The sequence below is a fragment of the Cupressus sempervirens genome, chromosome 8 (genome assembly GCF_028749045.1).
Source record: "Cupressus sempervirens isolate cs-2001-9-10 chromosome 8, ASM2874904v1, whole genome shotgun sequence".
In the NCBI taxonomy this organism is placed as follows: Eukaryota; Viridiplantae; Streptophyta; class Pinopsida; order Cupressales; family Cupressaceae; genus Cupressus; species Cupressus sempervirens.
In genome coordinates this window covers 141094081-141106820 of record NC_143125.1, presented here as the reverse complement: position 1 = coordinate 141106820, position 12740 = coordinate 141094081, and positions in this window count along the sequence as shown.

Sequence of the window (12740 nt, the reverse complement as noted above, 5' to 3'; positions counted from 1 at the left end):
GGCTACCAATTTGCCATTACCCATCTCCACCATTGAAGCAATTGGGCAAGCAATTGAGCATACATCCACATCAAAGGACACATCTACAAAATCAAGAAAGTATGGAGTGTTTTCTCTTTTGAGGTTTGCACTTCTTGTTTGCTTTTCTTTGTCTAAACATATATGTGAATTTAGTTTTAGTTTGTGAATGTTTACTTTATTGTTAATTTTCTTTGCACACTAAGATCTAGTTCTACAAATACCACATGTAACAACATATAGAAGAAGATAGATACAAATAGAGGAATGCATATGAAATGTTTGATTACTTTATTTTATTGAGATGATGGAGAAACAAGAATCATCTAAGGAAATCTAAATAAAACATATAGAAAAAAGGTACAACATAGAGGAAAACACAACACAAAAATACAAATGCTACAATGCTAAAGGAAGTCTACTTCAAGCGTTATATGTGCCCACCCTTCCCACCCCCGTCCTCACATGTCGATCTATAATTCTAGGGGAAGGATGGAGACCCATGAGAGGAATGACATCCAACATAGTAGGAGTCACAACAAAATCTAAGAAAGGAACCTTGTGGGAGTCACTACATTCGTCAATAGAAGTAATTATAGTTTTCATAGAAAGCATGTTAGGCAAATAATAATCCATATCAATATGTTCATCATTAATATTAATTTTTTTATCATAAAGAGTATATTCCATATCAAGATTAATATAATCTAAATATGAAAAAAATCATCACATTTCTTCATTTTTATACTATGCCTTGGTTAGCTTCTTCCAAATACTCACAACTATTTTGATCAAAGGAAAGTAAAGGTTGAGATGAAGATGCAAGTTGAGAAGTAAGAGAATAAACCTTACCCTTAGCCTAAGCTTGATGATTCTTGTCACACTGACATGCATGCTAGTTAAAAATGGTTTTGTAAGATAAAATAGAAGGATTAGGATCAACTACCATAGATTTGGAAGAGGGAATAGTTACAAGTTCAAGAATAGTAGTTGAGAATAGATAGAGAAGGTAAAATAGGTTTACAAGTAATGGTTGAAGGGATACACAAGGTAGGTACATAGGTAGATGAGGATCACCCTTAGGAAGACTAAGCTTAAGAGTCTTTTCTATTGTATATCATTAATAAGAGCAATAAAAATGAATAGGGTGAGTAGGTAGTGTTTCAAGAAGATATGGCAAAACAAAAAATCAATCTTTGTACAATCTCAAGGACATGAATTTTTATAAAGGGAATAATTATTAGTGATAGTTTCTCCACTATAAGGAAATTTAATACACTTATGAATAGGAGAAACTACATCTTGCGTGGAAGAAAGCCATGAAGTATCAAGCTTAACTTGAAATTGATTAGAAGTAGTAATAAAAACAAAGGTAGTATAAACAACCCTATCTGCAAGAGTGACATGAAGAGTAACATAACCTTGAGGATGATAAAGAAACCCATTACAAAATCAAATCCATAACTTAAAATTGATTGGAAGTAGTAATAAAAAAAAAGGTAATATAAACAACCCCATCTGTAAGAGTGACACTAACAATAATAGAACCTTGAGGATGATAAAGAAACTTATTACAAGTTTGAATCCATACATGAGATTTATTGTAGGTATCTATATGAAACTATTCGACATAAACATTATCTTCATTGATCACATTCACAATAGAAGAAGGATCAATAAAAACACTATGAAAATAAATATGAGAAATTCTAGTAGTAATGTAAAGAGGACCATTAGGTGCCTTAAAATATTAGGCTAACTAAAGCTGATAGGAGGTGTTTTTTTAGGTTTAGGTGAAGAAAAAATCCAACGTTAAGCCTAAGAATTAATATGATGAACCCCATAATTAGATTCTTATATCTTATCATCATATCTAATGTCAGATAAAGAAAGTTGATTATCAACATTTTTTGAATGTGAAATAAAAGGATTAGTGAAAATTTGTTAATTTTGGTTAGGAGGTGCAAAAAAATTATTCATCATATTAACCTCATCATTAATAGATAGAGCATTAGGGTCAATAGGATTCTAAATAGAATTTTTCAAATCATAACACCTTTGAGTATCATGACTTGTTTGATAATGGTATTGACAAGATGAATTTGAAATAAATGAATTAGGCATTGGTTTTCTAGTGTGAATAAAATGGATAAGAGGAAGTTCAATAATTCCATCATGAATCAAATTAGTCATCACCTTAGATAAAGGTTCACATAATTGAGCATACTTATGGTTAGAATGATAAACAAAGGAAAAAGTAGTCATAACTTTAGATGTAGTAGCCACTTGATCAACAACTATGTTGGTTGACTTGATTTTGATAAAGGTATTAGCTTTAGAAAAATTATTTGAATGAATAGTGACATCACTCTTATCACTATTAATAGGAGCCATCATATTAGAGATCTCGAGTTGACTCATTTATAACTGGTAATGTTGAAAAACTACACAACTATGTCAAAATGATGTAGACTTACCAAGGAAAATATTATCTCTAATGTCTTTCTATAAATTATAAATAAAAATATATTGAATATCATGACCAAGAACATGATAAGATACCTAAGAATACAAGTGTTAAATCTACCAATAAAATTAGATTCAATGGCTCATCTACTTTTGCCTAAGAAAAAAATATTATCTTCAACAATATCACAATTTGATTTGCTATGAAAACTATCTCCTGCTTATGAATTGATGAGATTAAGGGAGTTTCTAATGAATAGTTCATAAAGAAAAATAAATTTAGTGAAGGTTTTGCAAATAGACTTGCGAGTAGAGTGGGTTTAACCATGGAGGAAACTTTAGAGTTAAGAACACTCAAGTTGGAGTAGTACTGGGATGGTTAACCTCCCAAGAAGTCCTAGTGCTTTACCTATGTGAGAATCACCTAGATCTAATGAGTGCTAAGTGTTGTATTAAGTCTTATGAGAGATGAGTTCAGTGAACCACTACTCATGAAATATGAGTCAATGAGTTTGACTAAAAAATTACATAGTTAAATCCTGAAAGCAATATCACAAATTGACTTGCTATGGAAAATATCTCCTACTTATCAATTGATGAGCTTAAGGGGATTTGTAATGAATGGTTCATAAGGCACAAAACTTGGTGAAGGTTTTTCAAATAGGGTTTCAAGGAGAGTGGGTTTAACTGTGGAAGAACCTACATAGTTAACAATCCTTAAGGTGGAGTAGTACTGGGATGGGTGACCTCTCAGGAAGTCTCGATGCTTGACCTCTATGAGCATCACCTAGATCCAATGAGTGATAAGTGTTCTATTAATTCTCATGAGAGATGGGTTTTTTGAACTAGAACTCATGAAATATGATTCAATGAGTTTGACTCAAAAATTTCATAGTTAAATCCTGATAGCACTATCACAATTTGACTTTTTGTGGAAAATATCTTCTACTTATCAATTGATGAGCTTAAGGGGTTTTCTAATGAATGGTTCAAAAGGCACAATAAATGGTTAAGGTTTATCAAATTGGGATGTATGAAGAGTGAGTTTAACCATGGAGTAAAATCTATAGTTAAGTACACTCAAGCTAGAGTAGTACTGGGATGGATGAACTCCTAGGAAGTCCTAGTGCTTCACCTCTATGAGCATCACCTAGATCTAATGAGTTCTAAATGTTCCATTCATTCTCATGAGACATGGGTTCATAAAACTGCTACTCATGAAATATGAGTTGATGTGTTTTCCTTAAAAATTATATAGATAACCCTGATAGCAATATCACAAGTAGACTTGTTGTGGAATATATCTCCTACTTAATCTCTTTAATAGTTTATTTTCAATACATCAAATCAGTTAAAGAAATTTGTACACCTAATTATGCTCTAAATTTTTTGAATGAAAACATTAGAAAGAGTTTGATAATAATCAATAGAATAAGGAGGTAGAGATCAATACCATTGAAAGGCTCTATCCATAAATTTACATGGAAATAACTTATCCATAAGGCTAAAATCAATAGAAAAATCACTACATATAGTTTGGAAAGTCTTAACATAAACCATGGGATCACCCTTACCATTATAAGCCTTAAGACAAGGTACCTCAACATGTTATGGTATAAAAACATGAAGGATATCTTAGAAAATTTGATTAACAATGTCAAGTGTAGGAATATTATAGTTACATTGAGTGAATTGAGCTACTTTTTTTATTGCAACACACTGATACTTTGAACCAAGCTACTAATGGTGGGATTGGAAGATGCAATGGAATGCATAAATATGTTATATGCATTAGGAATACTATAAAAAGTAGAAGGAAGATGAAAAGTGCTGGAAGTCTATTGGGAAACAAGATACCCAGGGTGGGGGGCTAGTCAAGATCTATAATTTTTTTCACTTCTTGAACAAAATAACAAATTAACTAAATTCACTCCTAATCCATCTCACATCTAGATTTCATATCATATAGTTATAAAATATAAAACTAAAATGAAAAATAAATATGCATTACATCCACCAACCATGAAAATGCAAACACATAACACAAAGATTTTGATAACCCATAAACCCCCCAAGGTGAAGGTAAAATTGGGGTGGGGATGACACGTACAAATCTTTATTACTACAACAAAATTTTTTACCTATTAGGGCTACAATTTAATCACTTCTAATGATATTCTCTATGAGGGGTCTTCTCAGTTAAAAGCATTACAAGAATATTATGTCTACCTTGATTAAAGGATTTAAACTTACAATAAAGTAAGCACTCTATTAGGAGATTTAACAAGGTCTTTTAAAACCATTGTATTAAGAGATTTTATCTAATTCATTGGTTATAATGTCTCAGTACCCAACCCTTCAGTTTTCTCTCATAAAGATGATTACGAATATTCTATCTTTAATGTCTAAATTTAATTTCCTTATCTAATTTTTTTTGCTCTTCCCTTCACTTCTAGGTTTATCTGTTTATCTTCATATCAAACTTAACCTTCCTTGCTCTATACTTAGCTTATTTTCACATTCAATCTCTTCTCCACATTCATTCACTTTCCTTCTCACTACCATACTATTCTAGGGTTATATCCCTTCTTCAATAGATAATCATGAAAGGTTCTAGATCATAATCAACAATCTAGAATGCATTATTTTTCTGTTTACCCATTTTAATTTTTTGGTTGGTTAATCTACTTTCCTAGGGATTAATTCCTTCTAAAAAAACACAAATTTTTCTCCTTATTTATCTCTACCATCCATAAATATCACATAAAAGTCAGCTAGAATAATATACATAGGTGTTTGTTCCATTACAAACACATATGCCAAAATTGGTTTACTCAATAGTTGAATGTTTTGATGCTCAGTCATAACTAACATTCATGCTATCTCTCAACTTCTATAGACTCAACATATACTGACTCACTCGACATATGTTAACTTTAAATTTCTCAATCTTCATATGTTTCACTCAGCATGTATAGTAGCTCGGTCTCTACTAGGGTGCTCGACAACCTTTGACTTTCTCAGTATGAGGTGAAATATAAAAAAGTCCATGTAGCTTGACCATCTCTGGATGACTCTATCATAATGTTGACCAACCAACATTGCCTAGAAAATGACTAAGCTTTGGACACTAATAGGTAACAAGGATTAGAGATCAACAAAAATTATGTTTCCAAAGGATTAGAAAGATTAGGTAAAGGATCAGAATATGTGAAAGGAACACATTATATAAAGGTTAAAAAGGTATTGAAGTAGGAGGAACACTCATGTGATGATGGGGACACAACCCAACAACAGAATAGACACAATAGAAAGGGGAAATTATATTAACTGAGTAAATAAACTGGTACAAACAGTGCAGAGAAAATAAACTCAAAACATGCCCTGTGGGCTTACAATAGCATAAATGTAGAGAATATTTCTCCTTTTAGCACCTCCTCTCAAGCTCCCATCCGAACTGCCTTTTACAATGCCAGAAATCTCCTTAAATAGACCTCAGAGGGTTAAGGACTAGGAGTACATTCTAGAAAGTGCTAGTAGGCATCCACCGACAAAATAGAAGGTTCCAGAAGCTGCGTTAGAAGTCAGTGCAATTCTAGAAGAATCCAGAAACGGTAGCCGAACTTCCGGGAGGCATAACTTTTGAACCGTAACTCTGATTGACGAACTGTTTACATTTTCGGAAAGCTCTCGAAGTGCTCTATAGCCCTATGGACGAGCTTTGCTCGTCCCCCATTTTTTGACCCTTTTTGAGGTCATTTAATGCCCCAAACCTGACTTTGAAGCATTCTTAGGGGGTCTCCAAAACCCGAAAAATTGCAATAACTTTCAAACCGTGGGGCCTTTTGACCTGATTCTTTTTCTAGAATGCTCTAAATCTTGATTAAATTCATCTAGCCAAGTCACACCTTCTAGGTCACCAAAATGATGGGCAAATTGCATGCTCCTATTTTTTTGGGATTTTTAAATGCACTGATAGTTGAACTATGAGAATTGGAACCTTTATTTGAGCCAAATGGGTATCCAAAAATGTAAAGACATAAAATAGAAACTAAGTCTAAGTACATTTTTTTGGGTGACACAGCATTGCCCTTATACCTCTGGATGCTCCTGCATCAGACACCCAGGGTAGATTGAAAAGTGACCCTGTCACTTTATGGATGGTAGAGGAAATCCCAAATGGGAAACCTCAGCTGCTGAAATCCAAGTTGAGTCTTCGATCGGTCGTCCTTTCCATTTGACCAAATACTCTTCATACTGCCTGTTTCTAGTTCTCCTACCCACACGATGATCTAGAATGTCTTCTATCTCCTCCTTCTTAGAAGCAGGAATTGGGCATGGCTCTAAAACCAGCTCCTCATCTACACCATCATCATGATACTCTGTTAAATCTGCAATGTTGAAAATGGGAGAAATGTGAACACCATCTGGCAGCTCCACCTCATATGCATTTCCTGAGTTATGTTTCTTCAAAACCTTGCAGGGGCCAAATTTCTTCATTTTCAGCTTGTTGTAAGTACCAACTGGAAATCTTTCTTTTCGTAAGTGCACCATGACAAGATCCCCTACTTGGAATTCCTTATGTCTTCTCCTTTGATCAGCCCTAGCTTTATACTCTTGATTCATCTTGATAATGTGTGCTTGGACCTCCTCATGTAGACACTTGATGTGTTCAGCAAAATCCTCAGCTTCAGCACTTGTTCTCTCCCCTTGTTCTATCTTCCTCAATTCTGGTGCAGTCCTTGGGCTATTTCCATATACAATTTGAAATGGTGATTTTCCAATACTCCTATTTACAGAGTTATTATAAGCAAACTCTGCCTGTGGTAGAATCAAATCCCATCCCTTGGGCTTATCTCCAACTAAACATCTCAGCAAATTGCCCAGACTTCTATTTACCACTTTTGTTTGGCCATCAGTCTGTGGGTGATGCGTGGAACTGAATTTCAAGTCTGTTCTCAACTTCTTCCATAATGTCCTCCAGAAATACCCCACAAATTTAGTATCTCGGTCAGAAACTATACTCCTTGGAAGACCATGTAGTCTTACCACCTCTTTGAAAAACAAGTCTACAATATGGACAGCATCATGAGTTTTGTGGCATGGAATGAAATGTGCCATTTTGGAGAACCTATCAACCACCACGAATACTGAGTCATTACCCCTTTGGGTCCTTGGCAATCCAAGAACAAAATCCATACTTATGTCCTCCCATGGCCTTGATGGAACAGGCAATGGCTGATATAGGCCAATATTTTGACTAAACCCCTTGGCCACTTGACAAACCTGGCAACTCTGTACAAACTTCTTCACATCCTGTGTAATTTGAGGCCAAAAATAATGTTCTCTAAGAATGGAAATGGTCTTATCCCGACCAAAATGTCCTGCCATCCCTCCACTGTGTTTCTCCTTAATTAGATTTTCCCTCATGGAACTCCTTGGAATGCACAATTGACTACCTTTGAACAACATGCCATCCTGAATCAAATAGTCTAACCACTTGGTTCTATCTACAGCAACAGGTTCTTTGCAAGCTTTCCATGCTTCAGCAAAATCAGGATCCTCAGGGTACAAATTCTTGAGTTCATCAAACCCAACTACTTCAACCTGCATTGTTGTAAGCAACAATTGTCTCCTACTTAATGCATCTGCAACCCTGTTAGATTTTCCACTTCTATGCTTTAACACAAATGTATAACTCTGCAAGAATTCTACCCACTTCATATGCCTCTGATTCAATTTACCTTGGCTATTTAGGTACTGTAATGCCTGATGATCAGTATACAAAACAAATTCCTTTGGCAATAAATAATGCCTCCATTTCTTTAAGGCCTGAACTATTGCATAGAACTCTTGATCATAAACAGAATACTTCTTCTTTGCATCATTCAATTTTTCACTAAAATATGCAATAGGCTTACCTTCTTGGCTTAATACAGCCCCAATAGCGCTACCACTAGCATCACAATCCACCTGGAATACTTTTCTAAAATCTAGAAGTGCCAACACAGGTTGTTCAGTCACCTTCTTCTTTAGCAATTCAAAACTTCTCGCGGCTGCTGCAGTCCATTTGAACTCTTTTCTATCCCCTCTTATTGTATCAGTTAGAGGTGCACATATGCCACTGAAATTCTTAATAAACTTTCTGTAAAAACTAACCAGACCATGAAATGATCTTACCTCAGTAGCAGACCTTGGAGTAGGCCATTCCAAGATGGCTTTTACCTTCTTTGGATCCATTTTGAGACCTTCAGGTGATATAACAAATCCCAAATAGACTAACTCCCTTTTTGCAAAGACACACTTCTTTAGATTAATTAACAGTTTCTCTTCCCTTAGCCTTTCAAGGACACTACGAATATGTAGTAAATGTTCTTCCAAAGTCTTGCTGAAAATTAAAATATCATCCAAATAGACAATAACAAATTTTCCCAAGAACTTCTTAAGTACCTCATTCATGAGCCGCATGAAGGTGCTTGGGGCGTTTGTCAATCCAAAGGGCATGACTAACCACTCATAAAGACCCTCCTTGGTCTTGAAGGCTGTTTTCCACTCATCTCCTTCTCAAATCTGTATCTGATGATAGCCACTCTTCAGATCTATCTTTGTGAAGTACTGAGCTCCACTCAAGCAGTCCATAAGATCATCCATCCTTGGTAAAGGAAACCGGTACTTGATGGTTATCCTATTTATAGCTCGAGAATTTGTACACATCCTCCACTCTCCATCCTTCTTTGGTGCAAGTACTGCAGGTACTGCACATGGACTTAGGCTCTCTCGAATCAAGCCCTTCCTCAATAGCTCCTGAACCTGTCTATTTAGCTCCTCTGTTTCAGTAGGAGTCATCCTGTGAGCAGCCTTGTTAGGCAAACTAGCTCCTGGAATCAGATCTATTTGATGACTGATTTGCCTTACTGGTGGCAATCCATCTGGAACATTATCAGAGACAATATCTCCAAATTCCCCTAGTAAATCTGAAACTTCAAATGGTATTTCACTACTACCTTCTTTATCTTTCCTAGGAATCAAAGCATAGCACATACGCTGATGTTTCATGCCATCTAAAAACTTCCTTCCATCAACAAGACAAATCCTAGCACTGCTACATACCTTTTCACCTTCCTTTTTCATGGGCTTCAATTTGTGGCGAACTCCATCCTTTGTCAGAGAGTATGTGTTTGCATGTCCATCATGTATTGCATGTCTATCAAACTGCCATGGTCTACCCAACAATAGATGGCAAACATCCATCGAAATAACATCACAGAGAACTTCATCATGGTAACTCCCAATTTTGAATTTTACTAAAAATTTTTCACTTACCAGGACCTTATGATCATCTTTTACCCAAGAAATCCGATAGGGCTGGGGATGTTTCTCCCTCTTGAGCTTCAGCTTAGAGACCATCTCTTCGGATACCAGGTTATCAGTGCTACCACCATCAATGATCACATCACAACATTTATCCTCACACTTGCATCTGGTACAGAACAAACTCCTCCGTTGTCCTGGTTCATTTTCACCACTTAGTAGGACTCTTTCGTTTACCAAGGTCTCTCCTCTTTCTGCATCCTCTGAATGTGATGATTGTGCATTCTCATCCACATGAGCAATCCTAGCTTGGCCCTCAGCTCTCCTATCTGTCCTTCCTTGTCGTTGAGGGCATTCAAAGGCACGATGACCTTCTTCATTGCAATGGAAATAGGTACCACGGAAGCCTCCTCTTCCTTTCCCATGTCCTCTACCTCTTCCTCTATGATTTCCAAAGTCTTGATCGCGGGAGCGGTTGAAACCCTCATTCCTCTGGTTCCTGCTAGTACTCTCATCTTCATTTTTCTTTTGAGTTTCATTGCGGCCTCCAGATGATCTACTGCTTCCCCTTCCTCCTTGACCGCACCCTCTTTGTCTTCCTTCAAACCTTTTACTCAGCTTCTCTTCAACTCGTAGGGCAAACTGGTATGCTTCTTCAATGCTGGTCATTCTTACCAGACTTAATTCCTCCTAGATGCTAGGTTGCAACCCACTGATATAACGAGCAACCTTCTCCTTATTTGCTTCTGCATGCCCCGCTCTAATCAGGAGTCGATAAAACTCCTCTGTATATTCTTGGACTGATCTTCCTGCTTGCTTTAACCCATGCATCTTCTTAAACAGATCAAGCTCGTAGTCCACAAGAATGAACTGCTTCTTCAATTTTTCCACCATGCGATCCCATCTTGTGATCTTCTCCTTTCCTCTTCTAAGTCTTTCCAGTTGAATCTCTTGCCACCAGATTTTGGCATGGCCTTTTAGTTTGGCCTTTGCAAACTTAACCCTATCTGGGTCCCTTATATCCTCATACTCAAAGTATTCATCCAGTTCATTGATCCAATCGATCAACTCATCTAGTTTCAAATTTCTCGAAAATATACCCACTTCAATTGTAGGTCTTTTCCCAAACCTAGAAATGGCCCTAAAAAGCCTTTCCTCTACAGGATTCAGAACTTCCCCGTCAACTTCCATTACTTCCTCTTCATTGTCATCCTCACTATTGTCATCTGCGACAATATTTGCTCCTCTACGAAGCTCCGCTTGCAATGCTTGTACCTGTCTCTGGAGGGCTCTAACCTCCTCAGGATCAACAACTCTGGCCCTTCCACCATGCTCTCTTCATGGAGGCATCTTCTAACTCGAACCCACAACCACACAGTCCTGGTGAAAACTGCCTCACAGTCGGCGCTCTGTCTACACACTCAGGAAAACCCGCTCTGATACCACTTGATGGGGACACAACCCAACAACAGAATAGACACAATAGAAAGGGGAAATTATATTAACTGAGTAAATAAGCTGGTACAAACAGTACAGAGAAAATAAACTCAAAACATGCCCTGCGGGCTTACAATAGCATAAATGTAGAGAATATTTCTCCTTTTAGCACCTCCTCTCAAGCTCCCATCCGAACTGCCTTTTACAATGCCAGAAATCTCCTTAAATAGACCCCGGAGGGTTAAGGACTAGGAGTACATTCTAGAAAGTGCTAGTAGGCATCCACCGACAAAATAGAAGGTTCCAGAAGCTGCGTTAGAAGTCGGTGCAATTCTAGAAGAATCCAGAAATGGTAGTCGAACTTCCGGGAGGCATAACTTTTGAACCGTAACTTCGATTGACAAACCGTTTACATTTTCGGAAAGCTCTCGAAGTGCTCTATAGCCCTATGGACCAGCTTTGCTCGTCCCCCATTTTTCAACCCTTTTCGAGGTCATTTAATGCCCCAAACCTGACTTTGAAGCATTCTTAGGGGGTCTCCAAAACCTGAAAAAATGCAATAACTTTCAAACCGTGGGGCCTTTTGACCTGATCCTTTTTCTAGAATGCTCTAAATCTCGATTACATTCATCTGGCCAAGTCACACCTTCTAGGTCACCAAAATGATGGTCAAATTGCATGCTCCTATTTTTTCGAGATTTTTAAATGCACTGATAGTTGAACTATGAGAGTTGGAACATTTATTTGAGCCAAATGGGTATCCAAAAATGTAAAGACATAAAATAGAAACTAAGTCTAAGTACATTTTTTTGGGTGACACAGGATTGCCCTTATACCTCTGGATGCTCCTGCATCATGTGACGTGAAAGGCTAGACAAAAAAACACTTACAGGAATGGATACTTGTGTGGAAGTCATAATAAGAGGTGGAGAATATGTAGGAATGCTATAAAGGATAGTGGAAATCATAATAGAAGATTCAATGATTGTGGAAAGAGGAGGATATCCAAACTCTTGACTACATTTTTTTCAAAGAGTTAGGTTGAGTAATGATAAAGTGATATATATGACACCAGATAAAAAAATTATTATCATAATTATTAACAAAATTCATAATAGCCTCAATAGCAACAATATCATCAAGATTTTGATATTCTTGCACAAGCCAAGTTTCCAATTTATCAAATTCATGAGAGGGCTTATAAACTTATGAAAGAGGGGCTCTTAAGGATTTATCTTTATGATGAGATGAGTGAGAATCTAGTTATTTTTCATTATAGGATTGAGATCTTGATGAAAAATATTAGTATTATCATAAGTACTACAGAGAAAAGAGGAATCATGATCAAAGGAACCAATGAGTCTATGGCCTCTCCTAGTGAGAATACTATAGGTTGGACTTAATTTATTTAAGATCATAAAAAGAGAGGTTAGAAAAAGAAACTCTAATGAGATGTAACCACAAAAATGTAAAAGGAACATCACATAAAAGAAGAAGAGATCTAACCA